Source organism: Mus musculus, chromosome 1 (genome assembly GCF_000001635.26).
Source record: "Mus musculus strain C57BL/6J chromosome 1, GRCm38.p6 C57BL/6J".
Classification (NCBI taxonomy): domain Eukaryota; kingdom Metazoa; phylum Chordata; class Mammalia; order Rodentia; family Muridae; genus Mus; species Mus musculus.
This window is the reverse complement of record NC_000067.6, coordinates 6486889-6514648: the sequence shown is the minus strand read 5'-3', so window position 1 is coordinate 6514648 and position 27760 is coordinate 6486889. Positions and strand designations below refer to the sequence as shown.

At 39.6% G+C, this 27760-nt stretch overlaps 1 protein-coding gene across 3 annotated transcripts in view; it reads right to left on the bottom strand.

The window, feature by feature from the left end:
* The window catches only part of St18 (suppression of tumorigenicity 18), a 373710-nt gene extending 346292 nt beyond the window's left edge, over positions 1-27418 (bottom strand). For all 3 annotated transcript variants that reach the window (XM_030253958.1, NM_001244692.1, NM_001244693.1), the window contains exons 1-2: positions 27244-27418; positions 26908-27031 (exon numbers count right to left, since the gene is read on the bottom strand). The gene's annotated coding sequence lies outside the window, so the exon portion shown is untranslated. The remainder of the gene's footprint in view (positions 1-26907; positions 27032-27243) is intronic.
* Between the last annotated feature and the right edge of the window lie 342 nt (positions 27419-27760).

The following is a 27760-nucleotide window of genomic DNA, read 5'->3' as shown; positions in this document are numbered from 1 at the left end:
GGTTTAGTGCAGAGTTCTACCAGACCTTCAAAGAAGACCTAATTCCAGTTCTTCACAAACTATTCCACAAAATAGAAACGGAAGGTACTCTACCCAACTCATTCTATGAAGCCACAATTACTCTGATACCTAAACCACAAAAAGACCCAACAAAGATAGAGAACTTCAGACCAATTTCCCTTATGAATATCAATGCAAAAATCCCCAATAAAGTTCTTGCTAACCGAATTCAAGAACACATCAAAACAATCATCCATCCTGACCAAGTAGGTTTCATCCCAGGGATGCAGGGAATGTTCAATATATGGAAATCCATCAACGTAATCCAGTATATAAACAAACTCAAAGACAAAAACCACATGATCATCTTGTTAGATGCTGAGAAAGCATTTGAAAAAATCCAACACACATTCATGATAAAAGTCTTGGAAAGATCAGGAATTCAAGGCCCATACCTAAACATGATAAAAGCAATCTACAGCAAACCAGTAGCCAACATCAAAGTAAATGGTGAGAAGCTGGAAGCAATCCCACTAAAATCAGGGACTAGACAAGGCTGTCCACTCTCGCCCTACCCATTCAACATTGTACTTGAAGTCCTAGCCAGAGCAATTAGACAACAAAAGGAGATCAAGGGGACACAAATTGGAAAGGAAGAAGTCAAAATATCACTTTTTGCAGATGATATGATAGTATATATAAGTGACCCTAAAAATTCCACCAGAGAACACCTAAGCCTGATAAACAGCTTCAATGAAGTAGCTGGATATAAAATTAACTCAAACAAGTAAATGGCCTTTCTGTACACAGAAAATAAACAGGCTGAGAAAGAAATTAGGGAAACAACACCCTTCTCAATAGTCACAAATAATATAAATACCTTGGCATGACTCTAACTAAGGAAGTGAAAGATCTGTATGACAAGAACTTCAAGTCTCTGAAGAAAGAAATTAAAGAAGATCAGAAGATGGAAAGATCTCCCATGCTCATGGATTGGCAGGATCAACATTGTAAAAATGGCTATCATGCCAAAAGCAATCTACAGATTCAATGCAATCCCCATCAAAACTCCAACTCAATTCTTCAAGGAATTAGAAAGGGCAATCTGCAAATTCATCTGGAACAACAAAAAACCTAGGATAGCAAAAACTCTTCTCAAGGATAAAAGAACCTCTGGTGGAATCACCATGCCTGACCTAAAGCTGTACTACAGAGCAATTGTGATAAAAACTGCATGGTACTGGTATAGTGACAGACAAGTAGACCAATGGAATAGAATTGAAGACCCAGAAATGAATCCACACACCTATGGTCACTTGATCTTTGACAAGGGAGCTAAAACCATCCAGTGGAAGAAAGACAGCATTTTCAACAAATGGTGCTGGCACAACTGGTGGTTATCATGTAGAAGAATGAGAATCGATCCATTCCTATCTCCTTGTACTTGTACTTGTACTTGTCAAATCTAAGTGGATTAAGGAACTCCACATAAAACCAGAGACACTGAAACTTATAGAGGAGAAGGTAGGGAAAAGCCTCGAAGATATGAGCACAGGGAGAAAAGTCCTGAATAGAACAGCAATGGCTTGTGCTGTAAGATGGGACCTCATAAAGTTGCAAAGTTTCTGCAAGGCAAAAGACACCATCAATAAGACAAAAAAGACCACCAACAGATTGGGAAAGGATCTTTACCTATCCTAAATCAGATAGGGGACTAATATCTAATATATATAAAGAACTCAAGAAGATGGACCCTAGAAAATCAAATAACCCCATTAAAAAATGGGGCTCAGAGCTGTAGAAAGAATTCTCACCTGAGGAATACCGAATGGCAGAGAAGCACCTGAAAAAATGTTCAACATCCTTAATCATCAGGGAAATGCAACTCAAAACAACCCTGAGATTCCACCTCACACCAGTCAGAATGGCTAAGATCAAAAATTCAGGTGACAGCAGAAGCTGGCGAGGATGTGGAGAAAGAGGAACACTCCTTCATTGTTGGTGGGATTGCAAGCTTGTACAACCACTCTGGACATAAGTTTGGTGGTTCCTCAGAAAATTGGACATAATACTACCAGAGGATCCAGCAATACCTCTCCTGGGCATATATCCAGAAGATGTTCCAACCGGTAAGAAGGACACATGCTCCACTATGTTCATAGCAGCCTTATTTATAATAGCCAGAAGCTGGAAATAACCCAGATGCCCCTCAACAGAGGAATGAATACAGAAAATGTGGTACATTTACACAATGGAGTACTACTCAGCTATTTAAAAAATGAATTTATGAAATTCCTTGGCAAATGGATGGACCTGGAGGGCATCATCCTGAGTGAGGTAACACAATCACAAAGGATCTCACACAATATGTACTCACTGATAAGTGGATATTAGCCCAAAAACTTAGGATACCCAAGATATAAGATACAATTTGTTAAACGCATGAAACTCAAGAAGAATGAAGACCAGAGTGTGGACACTGTGCCCCTTCTTAGAATTGGGAACAAAACACCCATGGAAGGGGTTACAGAGACAAAGTTTGGAGCTGTGACAAAAGGATGGACCATCTAAAGACTGCCATATCCAGGGATCCATCCCATAATCAGCTTCCAAATGCTGACACCATTGCATATACTAGCAAGATTTTGCTGAAAGGCCCCAGATATAGCTGTCTCTTGTGAGACTATGCCGGGGCCTAGCAAACACAGAAGTGGTTGCTCACAGTCAGGTATTGGATGGATCACAGGGCCCCAATGGAGGAGCTAAAGAAAGTACCCAAGGAGCTAAAGTGATCTGCAACCCTATAGGTGGAACAACATTATGAACTAGCCAGTACCCCGGAGCTCTTGACTCTAGCTGCATATGAATCAAAAGATGGACTAGTAGGCCATCACTGGAAAGAGAGGCCCATTGGACTTGCAAAGTTTATATGCCCCAGTACAGGGGAATGCTAGGGCCAAAAGTGGGAGTGGGTGGGTAGGGGAGTGCGGGAGGGGGGGAGTGTATTGGGGACTTTTTGGATAGCATTGGAAATGTAAATGAGGAAAATACCTAATAAAAATAATTAATTAAAAAAAAAAGTCTTCATAGCCATTAAAAGCCACACTCTGAGGAGTGGTAGCCCCTCCTCCCCTTGTCTACATGCCTTCACACTGCTTAGTCTGTCTTTCTTCATCTGTCTATGTGGTACCCTGGGGCAGTATAGCTGGCAACAGAGAAGCCAGCAATCATGAATATGTACCCAAATTCTCAGGAAATATATAAAAGAAAACTAGGACTAGCACTCACCACTTCTCTGTGCATTTACTTCAACAATATAAAAATAGTTAAATAAATATTTAAGCATATCACATCACTGCCAATGTAAAATGTTCTCATCTGGTTGACTAAATGTGGCTTCTAAGTGACCATTTAGCAATGGCAAAAAGAATGAGCACATTGCCCTGACATCTGTAGAGAAGTCAGGTTAAAAAGTGGAGGGGTACTGTTCTAACTCTAATATGAAATTTGTTTCTCCATATTGACATAGCTTCAAGACAAAAACAACTCCTTTCATTATTATCTCTATTAGGCAAATATTTACTTTGTGCTGATCTAAATTCTGAGTTAGCATCTGTTAAGGTTAAAATCAATAAAGCCAGCAGGTAAATCTCCCCAAGAAAGTCCAAAGTGCACTGATTAAAAGCACACCAGACAGAAGACAAATTTCCCTTTCCATTCATCCAGGTACAAGGCATATTTAATCCTTCTTAAAAGCAGCTGCTGAGAACTTCAACCATATGTCTTATTTCAATGTGTGCAGTAGGTGCTTCTTCCTTCTGATTTACTTACAACTGAGGACTGGGCTGAGGGACAGTGACCTGATCAAAGGAAAAATGTCATGTGATGTAGAAACCCACTCTCCATGCAAGGAAGGGACATTGCGAGTTCAAAAGCTGAGCAATAGATTCAGACCTTTACCAGCAAACATGCCCACTGGGCCTGAGCCAATGATGGCAGCATGGAGTGCTGCAGGAGGAGGGAAGCCACTAAATGGTGCAAACACAGCCGGGCCCATCTGTCATAAACAGTAGGTCCAAAGGCCACAGGTGCAGACAGCACTAAAAAGTAAAAATTACACGCAGCAGAGGCCACTTGGTAGGAAAGGAAGAAACAAAATCTAGGATTAGTTTCCAATTAATAAATGAATAATAATGCCTATTCATCTTTGGCACCTGTTGCATCGTCCTCTTGCTAGTGCTCCATGAATACAACCATTTTATTTATAAAAAGATATTGTGTATACCCAGGACCAGCCTTTTGCCTAGTGTAAGCAAAGCAAAGTTTGTCTTTGTGTCGTGCTTAGCCAGTTGGCCAGTGATACTATTTTTCTCTCCTACCAGGTGCCAGGGCCTCATCCAGTTACCCTACCCTTTCCTGTGTTAGAGACCCATGCTCAGGACCTCCCTCATTCTCCCATGAAAGTTCCATGTGATTTCACAAATGTTTCCTTTATACTTAGTAAGAAAAGCCTTGTCCTAAACAGGAGGGATGTGTTAGACAGCACTGTATGACAAGTCATTACTCACTCACAGAGATGTTGCACCAGTGAGGTGTGCAAACACACACAAAGGCAAAGCAGATTCCTTATGCACTATGACATAACTGCAAACAGATCACCAAAGAAGCAAGGAGGAAGGAAGATTCAAGCACAGGGAAATCAGACCCTAAGGAAGAGGGGTATGGTGGTAAACACTGTCCACTTGACAGGACATAGAATAACATAGGCAACAAACCTCTGAGAACCTCTGGGGATTGGAATGGGAGTTCTAGGTTGGATTGAGGTGGGAAGACCCACTCTAAATATGGATAATACCATCTCATTGACTGGAGTTCTGATTTGGATAAAAATAAGAAAATGATCAGAACAATATTATTCACTATTCTTTGCTCCCTGACTAAGAATCTGATGTAATCAGCTGCCTCTGGTCCCAGCTTCCATGACTTCTCCACCATGAGAAACTTCATTCTTGAACTGTGAGCTAAAATAAACCTTCTTTTCTTTTCTTTTTGCCAGATATTCAGTCATGACAAGGAGAGTAACCAGCTAAAACATTGGTACTGAGAAATAGGGTCATTTCTGTCAATAATATAGCCATGTGATACAGAGAATTTTGGAACCAGATTGTAGCAAGAATGTGTAATGGTTTGAAACTTCAAGGTTTAGAAAAATTCCAGAGAGCAGAGAAAGGGGGAGGGATCACTAACACTAAGGATCTCTGGGAGAACTATATGGAAACACATTATTTTATAAGATAGTTTTTTACATGCACACACACACACACACACACACACACCAGTGGACAGAATATGTATGGCTTCAATAGGCTTATATAGTTAAACTGTTTGTGATTAGGAAGTAGAGCACTATTGTATGTCCTTGTTAAGGTTAGTGTGGCCTTGTTGTAAAAAGTGTGTCACTCGGGATGGGCTTTGGGGCTTTAAATGTTCAACGTAGGCCCAGTGTCTCTCTTTCTTTCTTCCTGTCAATTCAGGTGCAGAACTCTTTGAGCTACCTCTTCAGAACCATGTCTACTTGCATGCTGCCATGCTTCCTGCCCTACAGATAATGGACTAAATCTCTAAACTGAAAGCCAGCCCCACTTAAATGTTTCCCTTTATAAGAGTTGCCATGGTCTTGGTGACTATTCAAAGCAACTGAAACCTAACCAAGGATTGGTACTAGGTACTAGGGTACCTAGGGAAGTGCTATGATAAGCCATGCTTTTATTTGGAGGAATAGAAAACATTTTGGGACTTTGGATTAGAAAATCAATTGGATACTTTAAGCAGAGCTTTGTGTAACATATAAGTAGGATCATGGAAGGTGGTAGTGGTGAGGGTGAACTGAACTGTGGAGGTCCAGCTCAAGAGATTTCAAATAAGAAGAATATTAATATGGGGCCTACAGACTATTACCATGATATTTTGGCTAAGCATGTGGCTGCTTTCTTCCTTTGTCCCCCAAATCTGCCAGAGCCTAAATTGAAGAGTTTTGGACTAAGAGCTTTGGCAGAGGAGGTTTCCAGTCAGCCTAGTATTGACTGTCTTGCTTTGTTATTCATGGCTATCGTTATACAGATTGATAATGAAAAGGACTAAGGTGAGAAAGTAAGAATACAAAACGTACAGTTTGAGGAGATAAGGAGCACCAGGAAGTTGAAATCCTATGTTGAAGGAGAAAACAGGTTAAAGAAAAGCCTGATACTAAATGGAAGACCTGAAGTGATTACCTCAGGTCAAGACCTCACCCAGCTAAGCTTCCAACTTGTGAAAATAAATTAAAGAAAAAGCAAAGGGTCAAGCTTGGTGACACATGCCTTTAATTCCAGCACTTAGGAGGCAAACACATGTAGATTTCTGAGTTCAAGGACACTCTGGTCTACAGAGAGTTCCAGGACAGCCAAGCTTTAGCAGTAAAGGAAACCATCAAAAATGGAAAGCTGATGAAAATGTATTTAAATGAGGGGGGCATAATCCAGCTGAAGCAAGCAAAATAACTTGGCATCTCTGACCACATGGTTCTGGCTTTAGAGTTAAAGATACAAGAAAGGGGTTATAGAATCTCACTCCATGACTAAGAAAAACAACTGGGGCCAGTCAAATAGTCAGGGTGTCCCTGCAGGAAGGTCCAGAGAGGCCACTGTGTGAAGCTGTGAAGGTAAAGCCTGGATTACCTTGGAAACTCCAAGATGTTCAAAATGCCAGACTGTAGGATAACTGCCAACGAAAGCTGTAGACTGGGTGAGGAACCAGTCCCAAAGAGAATTGTGAAAAAAAAAAAAAAACCAAAAAAAAAAAAACAAAAAAAAAAAACTAGCTAGAGAAAGTACCCAAGGAGCTAAAGGGGTCTTCAAACCTATAGGTGGAATAACAATATGAACTAACCAGTACCCTCCGGAGCTCGTGTCTCTAACTGCATATGTATCCGAAGATGGCCTAGTCAGCCATCATTGGAAAGAGAGGCCCCTTGGTCTTGCAAACTTTATATGCCTCAGTACAGGGGAACGCCAGGGCCAAGAAGTGGGAGTGGGTGGGTAGAGAAGTGGAGGGGAGGGTATGGGGGACTTTTGGGATAGCATTTGAAATCTAAATGAAGAAAATACCTAATAAATAAAAAACAAGGACAACAACAACAACAAAAACTAGAGCTCTGAAGAACGTTTCCTTGTGTCCTTGTTGGGGTAGGAGTAGCCTTGTTGGTGGGAAAATATGTCACTAGGAGTGGGCTTTAGGATTTTAAATGCCCAAGCCAGGCCCAGTGTGTGTGTGTGTGTGGGGGGGGGGGGGGTATGTGTGTGGGTATGTGTATAGAGGGGGTCTCTGTGTCTTTCTGTCTCTCCCTCTCCCCATCCCCCTCTCCTCCTCCCCCCTCCCTCCCTACCTGCCTGCCTGCCAATCCAGATGTAGAACTCTCAGCTACCACTCCAGGACGGTATCTGTCTATGTGCCACCGTGCTTCCTGCCATGATGAAAATGGACGAAACCTCAGAAATGTAAGCCAGCCCTAATTAAATGCTTTCCGTTATAAGAGTGGTCATGGTCATGGTGTCTAGTCACACCAATAGAAACCAAACCCTAAGACAGGAAGACAGGCAGATAAGCAGAAAGGCAGACAGACAGACAGGCAGACAGATACACATTTAACTGGAGTTAACCTCCATGAGGAATAATGTTCCTTCCAGACCACAGGTTGCCAAATAAAATGCTGCATGCCAGGTATGGGATGTCTTCCCTGGAACTGTTAGTCAGGCAAATGACATGCTCAGGATCCATATAGAAGAAACCATGGGACACACAAGAGGAATTTTAGTCCTACCTGGTAACCAGATAAGTCTGCCCAGGGTGAGGAACAAGCATCTAAACCCAGTCTAATTGTAATATTCAATCAGACATGATAGTACAGGGTAAAAATTTCTCTGAACATAAAAGGAAGCTCATGAAATTTTCCATAGTTTCTAAAAGGAGTATTTATCCTGGGGGAGCCATCTTGGGTCCTGGATCCCTCAGTGTCTAGTCTGCTCAGGTGAGAGTGCAGACTACATAAGTTACACAGCTTCTGGGACAGGCAGAAGCGATGCAGCTTCTGGGTCAGACCCCATTTCAGGCTTCAAACATCTGGGCACCATCCCCACCAGAAGACAGATGTACACCCTGTCAGGGAGAGCTCTGCCTTGGAGCACCTGGGGGAGCCACCTTAGGTCCCTGATCCCTCAATGACTAGTCTACACAGGTGAGAGTGTAGACTACAGAAGCTACACAGTTTCGGGGACAGGCAAAGGTGACACAGCTTCTGGGACAGGCCCTATTTCGGGCCTACAACTTCAGCCAGGAGGCAGATCCAAATGCCAGATATCTGTGCACCTTCCCTGCAAGAGGAGAGGGTGCCTGCAGAGAGTACTCTGAGCATTGAAACTCAGGAGAGAGCTATACTCCCAGGACTGCTGGCAGAGGCTAACAGAATCACAGGAGGAACAAGCTCCAACCAGAGACAACTAAAGCAAAGAACTCCAGAGATTACCAGATGGTGAAGGGAAATGTAAGAATATTACTAACAGAAACCAAAACCACTTACCATCATCAGAACCCAGCAGTCCCAAATCAGATAGTCCTGGATACTCAAACACACCCAAAATGCAAGACTTGGAGTTAAAATCATATATCTTGATGCTGGTAGAGGGCATCAGGAAGAACTTTAATAACTCACTTAAAGAAATACAGGAGAACACTGCTAAAGAGGTAGAAGTCCTTAAAGAAATACAGGGAAACACAACCAAACAGGAGATGGAATTAAACAAAACCATACAAGACCTAAAAAGGGAAGTAGACACAATAAAGAAAAACCAAAGTGATACAACACTGGAGATAGAAACCCTAGAAAAGAAATCTGGAACCATAGATTCGAGCATCAGCAACAGAATACAAGAGATAGAAGAGAAAATTTCAGGTACAGAAGATTCCATAGAGCACATGGGCAAAATGCAAAGAAAAGGCAAAATGCAAAAAGATCCTAACTCAAACATCCAGGAAATCCAGGACACATTGAGAAGACCAAACCTACAGATAATAGGAGTAGATGAGAATGAAGGGCCAGCAAATATCTTCAACAAAATTATAGAAGAAAACTTCCCAAACCTAAAGAAAGAGATGCCCATGAATATACAAGATGCCTACAGAACTCCAAGAAATTCCTCCCGACACATAATAATCTGAACAATAAATGCACTTATTTAAATAAAGATAGAATGTTAAAGCAGTAAGGGAAAAAGGTCAAGTAACATATAAAGGCAGACTTATTAGAATTATACCAGATCTCTCACCAGAGATTATGAAAGCCAGAAGATCCTGGACAGACGTTATACAGATCCTAAGAGAACACAAATGCCAGCCCAGGCTACTATACCCAGAAAAACTCTCAATTATCATAGATGGAGAAACCAAAGTATTCCATGATAAAACTAAATTCACACAATATCTTTCCATAAATCCAGCCCTTCAAAGGATAATAAAGGGAAAACACCAACACAAGGACAGAAACTACACCCTAGAAAAAGCAAGAAAGTATTCCTTCAACAAACCTAAAAGAAGACAGCTGCAAGAACAGAATCCCAACTTTAACAACAAAAATAACAGGAAGCAACAATTACTTTTCTTTAATTTCTCTTAACATCACTGGACTCGATTCCTCAATAAACAGACATAGACTAATAGACTGGTTACACAAACAGGAACCAACATTTTGTTGCTTACAGGAAACCCACCACAGGGAAAAGGACAGACACTACCTCAGAGTGAAAGGTTGGAAAACAATTTTCCAAGCAAATGGTCCGAAGAAACAAGCTGGAGTAGCCATTCTTATATTGAATAAAATTGACATCCAACCCAAAGTTATCAAAAGAGACACGGAGGGGCACTTCGTACTCATGAAAGGTAAAATCTACCAAGATGAACTTGCAATTCTAAATATATACGCTCCAAATACAAGGGCAGCCACATTCATTAAAGAAACTTTAGTAAAGCTCAAAGCACACATTGCACTTCACAAAATAATAGTGGGAGACTTCAACACCCCACTCTCAACAATGAACAGATCCTGGAAAAAGAAACTAGACAGAGACACAAGGAAACTAACCGAAGTTATGAAACAAATGGATTTAATTGATATCTACAGAACATTTTATCCTAAAACAAAAGGTTATGCCTTCTTCTCAGTGCCACATGGTATCTCATCTGAATTTGATCATATAATTGGTCACAAAAGAGGACTCAACAGATACAAAAATATTGAAATTATCCCATGCAACATATCTGATCACCATGGACTAAGGCTGATCTTCAATAACAACATAAATAATAGAAAGCCAACATTCTCGTGGAAACTGAACAACACTCTACTCAATGATTCCTTGGTCAAGGATGAAATAAAGAAAGAAATTAAAGACTTTTTAAAGTTTAATGAAAATGAAGCCACAAAATACCTAAACTTATAGGACACAATGAAGGCAGTCATAAGAGGAAACCTCATAGCCCTGAGTGCCTCCAAAAAGAAACTAGAGATAGCATAGACTAGAGGACTGACAGCACACCTAAAAGCTCTAGTACAAAAGGAAGCAAATGTAGACAGCAGGAAATAAGCAAACTCAGGGCTAAAATCAACCAAGTGGAAACAAAAAGAACTATTCAAATAATCAACCAAACCAGGAGTTGGTTCTTTGAGAAAATCAACAAGATAGATAAACCCTTAGGCATGCTAACTAGAGGGCACAGGGACAGTATCCTAATTAACAAAATAAAAAAGGAGACATAACAACAGAACCTGAGGAAATCCAAATATCATCAGATCCTACTGCAAAAGGCTATACTCAACAAAACTAGAAAACCTGGATGAAATAGACAACTTCCTACACAGATACCAGGCACCAAAGTTAAATCAGGATCAGATTAATGATCTAAACAGTCACATTTCCCCTAAAGAAACGGAAGCAGTCATCAATAGTCTCCCAACCAAAAAAAGCCCAGGACCAGATGGGTTTAGTGCAGAGTTCTATCAGACCCTCAAAGACCTAATTCCAACTCTTTTTAAACTATTCCACAAAATAGAAACAGAAGGTACCCTACCCAATTCATTCTATGAAGCCACAATTACTCTGATACCTAAACCACACAAAGATCCAACAAAGAAAGAGAACTAAAGACCAATTTCCCTTATGAATATCGATGCAAAAATACTCAATAAAATCCTCACAAACCGAATCCAAGAACACATCAAAACGATCACCTATCATGACAAAGTAGGCTTCATCCCAGGGATGCAAGATGGTTTAATATACAGAAACCCATCAATGTAATCCACTATATAAACAAACTCAAAGACAAAAACCACATGATCATCTCATTAGATGCTGAGAAAGGATTTGACAATATCCAAAACCCCTTCATGATAAACGTTTTGGAAAGATCAGGAATTCAAGGTCCACACCTAAACATAATAAAAGCAATCTACAGCAAACCAGTAGCCAACATCAAAATAAATGTAGAGAAACTTGAAGCAATCGCACTAAACTCAGGGACTAAACAAGGATGCCTACTTTCTCCCTACCTATTCAACATAGTACTTGAAGTTCTAGCCAGAGCAATTCAACCACAAAAGGAGATCAAGGGGATACAAATTGGAAAGGAAGAAGTCAAAATATCAGTTTGCAGATGGTATGATAGTATATACGTGACCCTAAAAATTCTACCAGAGAACTCCTAAACCTGATAACCAGCTTCAGTGCAGTAGCTGGATATAAAATTAACTCAAATAAATCAAGGCCTTTCTCTACACAAAGGATAAATGGACTGAGAAAGAAATTAGGGAAACAACACCCTTCACAATAGTCACAAATAATATAAATACCTTGGTGTGACTCTAACTAAGGAAATGAAACATCTGTATGATAAGAACATCAAGTCTCTGAAGAAAGAAATTGAAGAGATCTCAGAAGATGGAAAGATCTCCCATGCTCATGGATTAGCAGAATTAATATAGTAAAAATGGCTATCCTACTGAAAGCAATCTACAGATTCAATGCAATCCCCATCAAAATTTCGAATCGATTCTTCACTGAGATAGAAAAGGCAATTTGAAAATTCATCTGGAAAAATAAAAAGCCTAGGACAGCAAAAACCTATTCTCAACCATAAAAGAACATAAGCTGTACTACAGAGCAATTGTGATAAAAACTGCACGGTACTGGTACAGTGACAGACAGGTAGACCAATGGAATAGAATTGAAGACCCAGAAATGAATTCACACACCTATGGTTGCTTGATCTTTGACAAGGGAGCTAAAACCATCCAGTGGAAAAAAAGACAGCATTTTCAACAAATGGTGCTGGCACAACTGGCAGTTATCATGTAAAAGAATGTGAATTGATCCATTCTTATCTCCTTGTACAAAGCTCAAGTCTAAGTGGACCAAAGACCTCCACTTAAGATCAGGGACACACTGAAATTAATAATGTAGAAAGTAGGAAAAAGCCTCGAAGAAATGGGCACAGGGGGAAAATTCCTAAACAGAACAGCAATGGCTTGCCCTGTGAGATCAAGAATTGACAAATGGGACCTCATAAAATTGCAAAGCTTCTGTAAGGCAAAAGACACTGTCAATAAGACAAAAACGCCACCAACAGATTGGGAAAGGATTTTTACCAATCCTAAATCAGATAGGGGACTAATATCTAATATATACAAAGAGCTGGACTCAAGAAATTCAAATAACCTTACTAAAGAAGCTGGACTCCAGAAATTCAAATAACCTCACTAAAAATTGAGGTTCAGAGCTAAACAAAGTATTCTCAACTGAGGAATAGAGAATGGCTGAGAAGCACCTGAAAAAAAATGTTCAACATCCTTAATCATCAGGGAAATGCAAATCAAAACAACCTTCAGATTCCACCTCACATCAGTCAGAATGGCTAAAATCAAAACTTCGGGTGACAGCAGATGCTGGCGAGGATGTGGAGAAAGAGGAACACTCCTCCACTGCTGGTGGGATTGCAAGCTTATACAACCACTCTGGAAGTTAATTTTGAGGTTCTTCAGAAAATTGGGCATAATACTACCGGAAAATCCAGCAATACCTCTCCTGGGCATATCCCCAGAAGAAGTTCCAACTGGTAATAAGAACACATGTTCCACTATATTCACAGCAGCCTTATTTATAATAGCTAGAAGCTGGAAAGAACCCAGATGTCCCTCAACGGAAGACTGGATACAGAAAATGTGGTACAGTTACACAACGAAGTACTACTCAGCTATTAAAAACAATGGATTTATGTAATTCTTGGACAAATGGATGTATCTGGAGGATATCATCCTTAGTGAGGTAACCCAATCACAAAAGAAGTCATTAGATATGCACTCATGGATAAGTGGATATTAGCCCAGAAACAGAGAACACCCAAGATACAATTTACAAAACACAAGAAAATCAAGAAGAGGGAAGACCAATGGGTGGATACTTCATTCCTCCTTAGAATAGGGAACCAAATACCCATGAAAGGAGTTACAGAGACAAAGTTTGGAGCTAAGACAAAAGGATAGACTATCTAGAGACTACCCCACTCGTGGATCCATCCCATAATCAGTCACCAAACCCAGACAGTATTGCATATGCCAGAAAGATTCTGCTGAAGGGACCTTGTTATAGCTGTCTCATATGAGGCTATGCCAGTGACTGGCAAATACAGAAGTGGATGCTCACAGTCAGCTATAAGATGGAACACAGGGCCCCCATTAAAGAAGCTAGAGAAAGCACCCAAGGAGCTAAAGGGGTCTGCTACCTTATAGGTGGAACAACAATATGAACTAACCAGTACCCCCAGAGCTCATATCTCTGGCTACATATGTAGCAGAAGATGGCCTAGTCGGCCATCATGGGAAGAGAGGCCCCTTGGTAGTGCAAACTTTATATGCCCCAATACAGGGGAATGCCAGGGCCATGAAGCAGGAGTGGGTGGGTAGGGGAGGAGGGCAGAGGGAGGGTATAGGGAACTTTCGGGATAGCATTTGAAATGTAAATAAAGAAAATATGTAATAAAAAATAAAAAAATAAAAATAAATACACTTTAACAACCTAAAAAGAACAAATAAAAGAAAATGTAAAAAAGAAAATGTGTATAAAATTAACACATAAAATGACGACTTTATCTAATAAAAAGAAAAGTTTTATTGCAACATAAAACCATCACCTCTACTAGAGCAATAAAAAAATCGTAATTAGCAGTTATGAACAACCTGAAGCTGCCTCAAATCCCATACCTGAAGTTAAAACAAAAACATAAATACATAACAGAACTAGTTTTCAAAAGAAACCAAAATTCACACTACAGTTTGTGTGTAACAGATTCTTGTTTATAGACAGAGCTGGAGTCAGTGAAAATTATGTTGCAAATAATAAACAAATTGAACAAAAAATAAAAAAATAAAAAGAGTATTTATAAAAGTTGAATGTATATGAACTCACAGAAAAAAATATATATACACACACATACACACATATACACACATACACACACAATGTGTAAATGTACAAAAATAGAAACAAAACATAAAATGATAGGAAATTTCTGACTTTTTAAAATACAAGTTGCATTGTGTACATCTGATATTATATGGAGGATACACAAAGATAATAAAATGCTTGTTGCAGCTCATCATTTGATCTACATCCTACGGTTACTGCTTTGTGACAAGAACTGCTAAAATCTACTGATTTACTAACTATATCTAATGCAATATAGCTTTACTAACTACAGCCCTTACACTATGGGTAAGATCGCTAGATGTGCCCATCTCATGTATTTGGTATTTTGCATTTTTTCATCTAGATACTCCTACACATAGAGTTGGAGATGGAGAGGGGAGAGGGAGATGCACAGCCGCACAGCACATCTGCTAACTTCCATGTGATTTTCCATTTCTGTGTGACTCTTTTTCTTTTCCTAGATTCCACATTTAAGTGAAGTCGTCCAAATTTTTAGTGTCTTACTATTTAAATTATCATAATGTTATTCAGGTCCATCCATGTTATAAATAGCAGAATCTCCTCTGTGAAAGTGAATAATGTTCCATTATATAGACATATCAGTTTCATTATCCATTCATCCACCAGCAAACACAGGTAGCTTCCACCTCTTAGTTACTATGAAGATGCTGCTGTGAATGTGGGCATGCAGACTCATATGAAAGATGTATACTTAAATCCACTCTTCTGTGTGTGAGGAGATAGCTCATTATGGCTTGACTTGCACTCCCCTGATGATTAATGATGAAAGCATCTTACATAGATTAGCAGGTTTTATGTCTACTCCACAGAAGCGTCTGTTTAGGTCCTTTGCCCATTTTCTTTCTTATTTTTTTATTAAAAATTTTCTTTATTCCTTTGCCCATTTTCAAATTGGGGTGCTACTGCGGTGTAAAAGTTGTTTATAAGTTGTGGGCAGTAGTCCTGTATCAAATCTGGAGTTTCCCTGTTTTTCATATTATGTACACTGTCGCTTCTTCTGACTCTTTTGTTATAGAGAAGCTCTCTCATGTGATTCACTTCCTTTTCTTTGTTTGTGTTTTATAATGTGAGTTTTAGTAGCTCCAAAACATCATTCCCAAGGCCAGTGTCATAGGTCTTTCCCCTTACATTCTCCTAGGAGCTTTATGGTGTCAGGTCTTTGTTCCATTTAAACTTGTCTTTTACATACGGTCTATAATAAGGGTACAGTTTCATTTTTTTGCACGTGGAAATATGATTACCACTAACGTTTATTAAAGATACTACCTGGGGGTTGGGTGAGAGGGGTTGAGGGGCAGCTTTTGTTCAAGTTCAGAAACCAATGGCAACTTAAGTGCTAGATAGGCGCAAGGTGCAGTGATGTCTCTAGATCTACTGGTGAAAAGTCAATAAATATTCTGACTGCTGCATGAGGAACAGGAGCACTGGTTTCCTTCTCTGAACCCCCTGCTCTACTGTAACAGGCCCCCAGACTGTAGCACAGCTGATACCACGATGGGAGCACCATTCAGGCCTTGGAACCTAGCATGTAGACATTAATAACTACCAAAGTGAGAATAAAGATGTAATCTATCAAAGTGCAGAGTCCTGGGAAAACCCTAATGTACTAACCCTGCCTTTTGGCTTCTAGTGATTCCATTTCTGGCTTGCTAACTAAGATGTGTGAGTCCAGGATATGGATTTTGTGCTTAAAATCTCACCCTAAAAGAGACTCAAGACTGTGCTCAGGTTCTAGACACCCAGTGTCATCACTGGCTTAAACCAATGTCCAGTCAGCCTTCTCTGGTGAATACTGCACATCATTTCTAGAAGCTATACCATTATCCTTAGAAATCAGACCTTGAGACACTGAGGATCTCAGAGGCCCTAGAGCTAGGAAGAATACTGTAGCTCAGACACTCTTAAAGGGTGCAAAATCTAAGGCACGAGAGGGCCCCAAGACTCCCTCAACCAATTGGTAACACTTCGGGAGATTCAGACACCTCCATGCAAAAAAGAAATAAAATCAAAAGTTGCATAGTCTGTCACCTCTGAAAGTAAATCTAGATAAGGCACCTTCTGTTTGGAACACAGAGGAGAGGCCAGCCATGGTTGTTGATCTGGTGTCTGGGATCAATGGGAGGCCATCTCCAATCTCCCATGGTCTATTCAGGTATATGAATGTGTAGTGATGACACCAAGTTATTTGCCTATGTGCCTCTCTGTGTGTTTCTGTTAGTTATGTTGGTTGGGGAAACAGATCGAATATGAAGGACAGAGTAAGCTGTCATAGGGCCCCAGCCGCTGCTGAACCTCAGACAGTGCACCACTTCCTACAGGTTTATAGACCATGTGCATGCATGTGTACACACTCATGTTCACACACACACACACACACACACACACACACACACACACACCTTCTAACAGTAACTGTAGCTATACCATCAGCAGCTGCTTACATGGAAAATTCCAGACTTTCTGTGAAATCTTTTGAAGTTGGTAGCCCAGTAACAGTTCTGACTATCTGGAACATGGTTACCTGGGAGACCCCAGCAGTTAGGGAGAAATGAAATGAGGGCTTCAGACCTCAGTGAAGTGGGGTAACTCAGGTGTTTTGATCCCAGATCTACAAAGATGGGGCACTGCAGCTGTTTGGCCTAGTGAGTGGCATATCACAGATTAGTCAAGAGGACAGGGCAGCAGAGCCTCTCAGGCATTAAGGGTGTGGCTGCTCTACTATGTGGAGTTCCTGGTAATCAGGGGCAGGGTACATCATGCATATGAGTACCAAGATCATGACTGTCCTCATGGGAAAGCTCTCATTCCTAAGGAGTCGGGAATCACACTGGTTTGGGTACCAAAAGTCTATAGCAGATCTACTGGGCCCAGGTTCTATGTAGCTAAGGGAAAATAAAATACAGTAGCAACTGGGATATGGGATATGAGATGGCCTCAGTGGTCCAACAAGATGTGCATGCTTTAACAGTGATAGCCTATGGGACATAAGTTAGAGTATGACACAATGTGGGACTCCCTCGCCTGAGTACTGCAATATGTCAACTTCTGGTAGCACTGTAAGCTGGGCTCACGTATGAAAACTATAGGTGTGTCCAGTGTGAACACCACACATAGTGGTCACTGGAGACCTTTGCAAGCTTTCTGTTATAGAGAACAGTTGTCCCAGTTTTGTGGGAATCCTGGCTGCTGGGTGAGGGGACAAAAAAGCCAGGAGTTTCTTTCCCTCCAGAGTTTCCTACTTCCTGAGTTTTTGCCACTCCTCTTCCTGTCCTCCAGAGCTCTCTTTGAATCACTATGATCAAAGGAAATTACTTAATAGTTGTTTGGGTCATTTCTTAAAAGAGCTAGCCTGCTGACTCACTCTGCAGAACTCTTAATAGAATTTGAGTTGATTTAAGCATCAACAACATAAATAGGAAATTAATGTGCCTCAGTAAATTACAAACTATAAAACAAAATGACAGAAATGTTGATGACAAAGAACTAGGAGTTTTGCTACAGGTAGGCAACAAACATTGTCACTGATAAAAAAGGCAACTACTCACTTTCTGATATAAATCTTCTATTACTTTCTAGACTATCTTTAAACAGTAAGATGATAATTTCATTATCAGTTTGGATGATCAATCAATTGGACTTCTAAGCTCTGAACACAATCTATTACTGCCTTCTTATAAAAATATTAAATATTTATAACAATTCTAATGATTATTGTGATGCTGAAAAAACTATAAACTATCACTTATTAAAACAAATAAATGTAACTAGCCATGAAAAAGAGAATAGTAGGTTATCATTCCATCCTTTCTGTAGAAAACATTGCAAAAACAATACTAATATAATGGTGCTCAAAATGTAGAAAAACAGATGTTCCAAGACTATGACAAGCTGATAATCAATAAAAATCAATTGTATAATAAATCAGAATTTGTTTTGCTTTCGAAATACAGCTTCACTTTTTAAGTCTATAGTTTTTTATAACTTCATTTGTTTATTGTAACAAACATTTACTCTAATATCTAAACTAATGCAAACATGGGTCATTTTGTATTCTTTTTTAGATTTACTTTTTTTTCCTTTAATCAAGGACAATTTATTTACTTGTTGTAGTACATTTACACAATGAAGTAGTACTACTCAGCTATTTAGAAAATAACATCATGAAATTTGCAGGCAAATGGGTGGAACTACAAAAATAATCATCCTGGGTGAGATAACCCAGAACCAGAAAGATAAGCAAGATAAATACTTACTTATAAGTGGACATTAGCTATAAAGGAGAGGATAATCATGCTACAATCCACTAACCCAGGGATGCTAAGTAACGAGGACTCTAAGGGGATCTCTATGGATCTCCCTGGGAAAGGGTAATAGATTTCCTGGGTGGATTGGGGGAAGGTTCTGGAGCAGAAGGAAACAGGTGGAGGGGGTAGAGGGGGAGAGTACTGGGAGAGACAACTGGAACTGGGGGGACACTTTGGGGGCAAAGTAGAAACCTAGTGCAATGGGAACTCCCAGGCATATACAAAAGTGAACCTAGCCAAAACTCCCAATAATAGGGGATACAGAGCCTGAACGGGCTGTCTTGAGGCAAGGCTTGAAGCAGAGGGATTAGGATATCAACCCAGCCACAAAACTCAACCTACAATTTGTCCTGTCTGAAAAATGTGCTGGGGTAAAAGTGGCACAGATCTTATGGAAGTGGCCAACAAATTATTGGTCCAATGTGGAATCTATGCCTTGAGAGAAAACCCACACCTGGTACTATCTGGAAGAACAGGAACTGGAGGCTGGATGGATTTACTTTGTGTGTGTGGGGGGGGGGGTTCTTCTGCAGTATGGATGTGGACCACATGCATGCCTAGTACCCATGGATGCCAGAAGTGGGTTCAGGTCCCCTTAGAAGTGAAGTTACAATGACAAGGAACTATTGGAAACTGGTCTTCTGAGAGACTGGTGTAAGTGCTTTCAACTTTCATCTCCTCAGCCCCTATTTTTGTATTCTCCTCTCCAAATGGGGCCTAAAAATTGTATAAACTACACATCTCACATATGAATCCGCACTCTGATGATTATTCTAAGAAACTGTTCTCTAGTAATACAGATGTGAAAAGTGGTCTTGATTCTTTATGGCTCTCAGTTTATCTTCCTGGAGAATCTGAAAACGCCAACCCTGTACCAGTTCACACTGGCCAGCTCTGGTACAGGATCACCATACTTACTCAAACTTCCCTTACTGATATCATGGGACCATCACATCTCTTAGTAAAGCTCACTAAGACCTTAGTACCACCTCAAGCTGATAGGATTTATCCTCCTGTTGGTCTTGAGACAAAGCGCTGGGAGGCTTAAAGTTTTGAAAAATCTTTATAATTTCCAATGTCTTTATTATATCTTCACACTAGATTGACAACTTAATTCCTTAAAAACTTTCAGATAGAAATTATTTTCTTTTTCTGAGAAGCCCTGCAGATGGATCTCAGATGTGCTAGCATCTATTGCACACTGCATTCCATGTTTCCCTCTATTCTCTCTCATTCTGTTTCCTCCATTTGCTTGTATTACATTGTCCTTGACTGTGTCTCTTTTTCCTGTTTATTTAACCTATACAGTTTTCAGGGGCTTTTGTATTCTAGAGATAGTTCAGATAAATCCTCCCCCTAACCAAGCATATGTCTCAACATCACTGATACCTGCTCCTCGGGGTAAAACAAGAGTGTGTGTCATGTTTTGACTTAACATAAATGAATACTGTTCAGTAGGAGCTATTACTCAGTTCTTGTGTAGGTTTAGTTTATGTGTTTATTTTAAAATCCTAAGTCTGATCCACATGCTTAGAGATGGCCTGGCTCTTTCCCATAGATCCTCAAAGTCACAACACATAGCTAATTCAGACCTTCATGATTCGATTTTAAGTTCCCTGCTAAGAACTTCACAGCTCCTTCCTTGTGGGTGAAGAAAATAAAAAACAGAGGTTCAGTCCTAAGTTCCTCATCTGGTCCACTGAAGAAGGAATTCTCCAAGGATCTTTGCATTCCTCATTTTCTGAGCCTTGTTCTACCTAAAGCATGTCTTATTTTCTTTTGCAGCCCATTCTGTTAAATCTCCATAGCCTTCTAAAATGGATGTGATATTTATTATTCTAATATTCCTAGCTCCTTTTCACTCTTTTCAGTGTAGATGTAAAAATCATCAATGCATATTTTAAAACAGGTAAAATATAACATACATATTCTGAGAATATCTCCCTAAAAGACGATAATGTGTTTAAAGAGAAAAATAGTAATTCTGTAACAGAGAAACACAGCAGATGTGGCCTTAACAGGCAAACCACAATGATGGGCAAATCAGTCCTTCCTGAAATTGTGCAATGCAAAGACTCCAGCACCATTTCTGATACTCCTAACCAAAACAGGAATGCCATGAACCGGATCATGACATTCCTAAGCAGAAGAAAAATATGCAAATAACTATCCCCTAACTTTCAAAACCAACAGGGTCATGATAGAAGAGTGAAGAAATATTCTCAATTAAAAGGAAATGCAGGACATTATGTTAAGTAAAATGAATCAAACACAGAAAACAAACATCACATGTTCTCACTCACAATTGGAAGTTAAAATACTTATAGAATAGAAGTCACCACAGGTTTGAAAGGGGGGGAATGAAGAGAGGATGAATAGTGGGTGCAGGGTACAGTTAGATAGACAGAAAACACTCTGTCATATATCACTGTGGAGTACTTAGAGTGACAACATGGATGGGTTGTCAGTACATAGATGCTCCTTTAAAACAGGTAGTTAAAATAGTAAAGCAGACAGCTGTGGCTAGAGTACAGACTGATTGGCTCCATGTTCTTCAAGATCTGTCCTTTCTTCATTCAAGAAACCTGAGTTTCTTCACTTGTGCCACAGAAGCAAGCACTACTGCCTATAGGGGCTCTGGAGAAGATTAAAGGAGACAGCACTTTCAGAGCTTTGAGACTAGGCTTGAGTCCAAGAAGTACTTGCACACTAATAGCAAGAATGAATGGATGAACTGAAACTAGGCAGAGCAGCACTTCCCAGGTCAGAGAGCATACATACCCAGTGTCTTTCTCTGGTTTCACACCATTCTTAACATTTACAAAAAGGCGGGTGATGCAAAAGGGAAGGAAACAAGAAGTAAATGACAACAGAACAAGACATGATCTTACAACCCAGCATAATAAATACCAATCATATGGTACAGTTTTAACCAAAGCCTTAAATAAAAAACAAGTTGCAAATCCTACTGATTGTCTTTAATGCTCAAGCTTTTTCTGTATGATAAAAAGTGTAAGTATCTACATATAAAAAGGAAAATAATTTATTACAATTCTCCTAAGCATTGAAAACAACATACATCCATACTTCAAGTCACTTTGCTTACAGCCAGTTACTAGGTTAACCTGCTTGGAACAAGCTCATGATGGTGTTTATGCTTTTTGAACAAGCTGATGCGGGGAGAAAGCATTTGCTTAAGATTCCCATCAATGAATGCAGAGCTTAGACTAGTCTTTAGCGTACACAAACATCATGCTTATTAACTCAGAATGTTCATTCAGTTATTGAAACATGATAGCTAATGAAAAACTGATTCTCTATTATACAAATTAGCTTTGCACAAAAATCCCCTGGCTCTGGAATAACTGTCCACATATTGGGAATCATATACTTCTCTGAGGTTTTTAAACTGTGACTTAGATGTCAAAACTTAGCATCAGGGCTTTGAATACACAAATAGGTTATAAATGATCAAACCAATCCATCTGACTAAGAACTTTCCAGCTAGATTTCAGCTTAAGAAATACTAAAACTACCTATGTGTAGTACAGTCCCTGCCAACACACACAGCATCCGCTCAGTTAAAGCAGCACTGTGACTCATATCACCTGTTTCACTGATCCTGCTACATCTTTTTCTGGTCAGAGTTCTCTCTTAGGATTAAAACTTTTATGAAAACAAATAGCAAATATTTACTCAAATTGATTATTTCACATCCAGAAAACTATATTTCCTACTGTAAAGATCTATTTACCTTTGTTAATTTTAACAAGCCAAGGATTAGTCAAAGCAGTCACCACAGGTCCATAAGCAATAGGAACTGAACGATTGCTAATTCATGTACCATATCATATATGCTTTCCTTTACATACAGAAAGGTCCTTATTAACATACCACACATGTCCATAAAAGATTTTCAACAACCTTCTTAGATACAGTTCAATAAAATGTTTAAATACCCATACATACGCTAAAAAGGAACAAAATATAAAATATAGGAGAAAGGGTGTTAAGGACGGAGGAGGAACAGAACAAGAGTGGCCGTAATTTCAGGCATTATCAGATAATAAATCACTGATCAAGACAGTTCACTAAACTTTTATTCAATGTGACATTGACTGAGAGACTTTTATAGCTATCTGGCCTTAGAAAAGCAATTTGTTCCATTAAAGAATTCTACTATGGGATCTCAAGATTAAATATACTAGTATGGAGACTATACAACTAGCTGTGAAGTAAATGAAAAGATAAAAAAAAAAAGGTTAAGTTGTACTATCCCATTAGATGAAGTGGCATTTCTCATTTTAAAGAAAATTCAATAAACTCAATGGAAGGAGCAGGAAGAGCAGCAACAACTAGCACAGGCTCAGCAATTCCAACTTTTTCCTTCTCAACTTTAGGAACTCCTGAGGAAGTGAAGCGATTACAATGCTTTCCTCTGAGTGAAATGGGGTAAGACCCTGCTGCTGACTTCATGACAAGCTACACAAGAATAAGATCTGCAATGCAAGGATCAGCATATGAGAGCCACCTAAACACAGAGGGAAATTATCACTCAGATACGTGGGACTGAGGGTTCTATCCCAATGTGGGGAGAAGATAGTGTCCCGAATGAATGCATAGTGTTTGATGTGAACACGGCCATTTTAACCACCTCAATGCTTCAGACCTGTGAGAATAGCAAAGCCTTCCTAGGCTATATATGGATGCTGAAACTGCACAAAAATGTTTAATATAGCTTCTTCTTCCTAATGTTTACAGCCTTAGACTATTCCTCCACAGAGACCTGCCATCAAAATTAGCCAAACTTGCTTCCTTGTTCTACTATATATAACAACCTTCCTCCTCATCTAGCTGTACACAATAAACCCACCTTTCTGCTCATGGTTACCTAATAAACTTCTCCAGCACCATGTCTGCCTCCAGGCTTCCTGCCATGGGGATAATGGACTAAACTCATTAAAGTATAAACTAAGTACAATGAAATGCTTTCCTTTAGAAGAGTTGCCTTGGTCATGTTGTCTCTTCACAGCAGTAGAACAGTGACTAGCACACCAGGTTAATCCAAATGCAGCACTGTAGTGATGAAGGGCACAAACTGGAGGCGCAACACTCAAGAGCCTGCCTAGGAACTATAAGAAGCCAACCCAGCTAGGAGTATGGAGCCTTTCTCTCCAACTTTTTCAACAAAGAGGGAAACAGGAAGCTGAAGACTTGTCAACCTATGAGTAATTTACATGAAATCCATCCTTCTCTTGACCAAATTATGCATAGTAACATAGTACATGAAGTCTCTGGTATTTTTCCTTTAGCACATGTTACAATATACAAGGAAAATGAGAGGCAAGTTCAAGGGCACTTTTGATGGAAGCCAGATGAATTGTTACAGTTGCCTGGGAAACCTTTGAAAGCAACAATATTTGATATGTCAAATATCTTAAGTCAATATGGGCCAAAGTAATATAGAAGCTAAAACCAAGCAAGGAAATTGTGTGAAAGGGAACACTCTCAATGTGTTATGTTCTCAGAACTAAACTTTTGAAAGGAGAAAAAGACTTCATAATCTCTTAATTAGCCTAAAAGAATGCCAACTTTCAACACTTAGTATAAAGGCATTTCAATTACCTAAACATTTATGTACAAACCCCAAGAGCTTGTAACAACCCTACAACAAAACAAAGTCTTCACATAGAACTTTATCCTGTGTCTTGTGATGTGGTTGCAGTCTAGGGTGTAGACTAGTATGTAGTGTATAGAGTGTGATTTCTTCTCAGATTTCCAATACAAAAACGTTATGTCCCAATGTCGCATGTTAAATGTGTTAATGAGAACAACAACAAATGTTCACTGTAGCAATTCTGAGGAGAAAAATATTTTACATAGGACAATGAGCTGTCACGTTCTATTGAGGAAATATGCCTGTAATAGGAAAAATTTCCGAATTTATATTTTCCCCAAAATATACTCTGGAAAGAGATTCCACCATAAAGTTGATTTTGTTATTTTTCTTCAGAAAAGTGACCCTAAAAAGCTACATTATGAAAATGTATATACCTTACTGGTATTCTAGTTCATATAGAGTTCATTTAGACTTTTGTAACAGAATAAACCAAAAAGAAAATAGAAACATAACAGCTCATAGATGCAGCTCAATAGCAGAGCACTGCATTCGCAAGATCCTAGGCTTAATACCCAGTAGAAGAGAAGAGAGATCAAAATGTAAACACCCAGGAGCTTCAGGAAATTCAGTATGTCCCTGTACCTCAAGATTTGCACAGTGAAATAGCCACTGAGGGACCATCATGCTTGGTGTTTTATTACTTTAGAAATCTAGAGTTGCAGGAAAGGGCACCCACTGGGGGGGGGGGGGGAGAGGGAAACAGATTTTAAGCAGATATTTGCCTCATATGTTTTTGGTTGGTTGGTTGGTTGGTTGGTTGGTTGGTTTGTTTGTTCGTTAGCTAGTTTGTTTAGTTTTTCTGATAACTGGTTGGAAACTTTTTGGAGTTCTATTGCTCTGAGCTGCCCTCTGCTGTTATCTTCCTATAAATATTATATGGAAAATCCTCTACCCTCCCACATCTCTACCCCATTTCATCACCGATGTTATTCAAGGGCTGCCCTTCCTATTTCTCCTGCATAAATGTGGAAATATGGAGGACAGCACTTCAGTTTTTAAAATGTAAAGAATTAACATAAAGCTTTTTTAGTTTGAGAGCTTTGATTTTAGTTTTATTTCATTTTTGAGATGCTGCTCTTTTCAGAAGACTTCCACAGTTACAAACTAAAGATGATGTGTCGTCTAAGGAGCTTGGCTTTTTACAAATCAGTAAGGAAGTCAGTATGTTGTTGTGAATTTACTTAAGGTATGATTAATTTCCAAGGACAGTCTCCATTCTTCTAGTTGTACGAATGAGGGTTACAGGAGAATCACTTCTTCCTGCATTATTCATCTGACTTGATCTGAGGGACCATGCCAGTGAATCTGACAGCAATTTATATGAATTAATTGTAAAGAGAAAGGTTCTAGCTTGTGTGCAGTCAGAAATCAGAAGTTCTTTTCTGTGGAAACACCTGCTATGGGCCTGACCTTGTTCCCCATTCTCTTCTGCTTAGAGCTTGACTAGCTTCATCAGTCTAAAGACTCAGACCTGACACAGTCCTAAGAACTAACAGCTTCATTTCAATCCACAGCACAGAAGAAGAAATCTGGTTATAATGCTGGTGTCCTACACTCACAACTTGCTGTGATCATTTAACAAATTAAAGTGATTCCTAAGCTTTGCAATAAGGAGCAAATTCAGAGTCTTAAGTACCACAGGATGGCCAGTGCAATCTCTGCCTTCCTGAACATCTGTCAAAGTATGCATTTGAAAGTTCTGAAGCTATGTTCATGTTTTAGAAACCCAAGTAAGCTTGGCATTAAGACCTTGTATTTCTCAAGGAAAGAAAACCATTGTTTGGTGCCTGTGTTCTAGTAAAGAGACATACATCATACATATGCCACAGGTCTCTTACAGGGACAAACCAACCATTTAAGTACTCAACATATCTTCATATTTGATACTTATTATATGTAAGCAACAGATGTATTTCTCATATGAGCATCATTAAAAAGTGCTTTTTCTAAAAGAAAATTTTAAATAGAAATGAGTCAGCCTCAGTACAAATCCATACTGTGCAGGCAGCATTTGTAATATAAACACACTGACGCTTCACAGAGGGTTTGTAGAATCTGATGATCTGCACAATGTCGCCTATACCCAGATCACATGTCCTCTCCTCTTTCATAGCTGGTTACTACAGCTCCCGGTGACTACCAATGGTCACACTTGATGCAGGGCTCCCATAGTCACGGTGGCAAAAGAGAGGTGAAACAACAGCTGAGTCCTCCCAGATCCCTGTTCAACTGTCCCATCCACCCCAGTCCTGCTAGTTTTCTACCAAAGGCCAAGCCAGTGTGAGATGTAACCATAGAACTACAATCTACCTTTGGCAATATTTGTCCTTACCTGTACCTGGTAGATGTCTACAGGTATGTGGAGAGTCATCTCTTTTTTGATATATTCCAAATGTTTTTACGATATTTCTTTTAGGGTTTCTCCATGCTGATCCATTCAGATATCTCATTACTGTCTAAAAGAGAAAAATGTTAAATTATAATATGAAAGTCCATTCTTTTTTTTTCAAATTAGGACTAAATGAAGACAAACCACTGAGACTGGCACCTTGTACAGTGCTAAGAGGTGTTGGCTTTTGTGTACTACGATGCCACAGCCTTTTCTCCTCTTGTAGCTTTACTAAAAAAAAAATATTTGTTATTTCAGATGAGGTTTTTTTCTCCTTACCTCTAGTATTCCTGTGAGGTCACATTCTGTGAGAAACATCCTGCCCTTCTCCCCACAAAAAGGTTGCATAGAGTCAGAATGCAGAAGCCTGCAACTTGCTAACTTTGCTCTGTGTTATTTACCAATCGCACAAAGAAAATGCTGTCTATTCAGAACTCATTTCAAAACTCTTTTCACTGTGAGTAAGCGAACAAGCGGGCTCATGTCCCAAGCCACAGTCATATCCCCAGTGGTCCAGTGATGGCTATGGAGCTGGCACTGAGTGGCACAGCCTTCAGGCATCCTACAAGGGTCTGTTGTGAACAGCCTAAAACCTTCAAAGCCAGAAGTAAAGAAATAAGGTGGAGTTGGGCTTCTTTACTCTCCTCTCCACTGTTTCTGTGCTAATTTGCCCTGTGTCTGTTATCAGTAACCCTTTCCCAAAAAGTTCCTTCTACCTAAAGGGTACAAGATGTCACCAAGATGACAAAAGAAGAAGCTAGTCGGTAGCTGCAGAGTTGCTGTCCTTGGGGCAAGT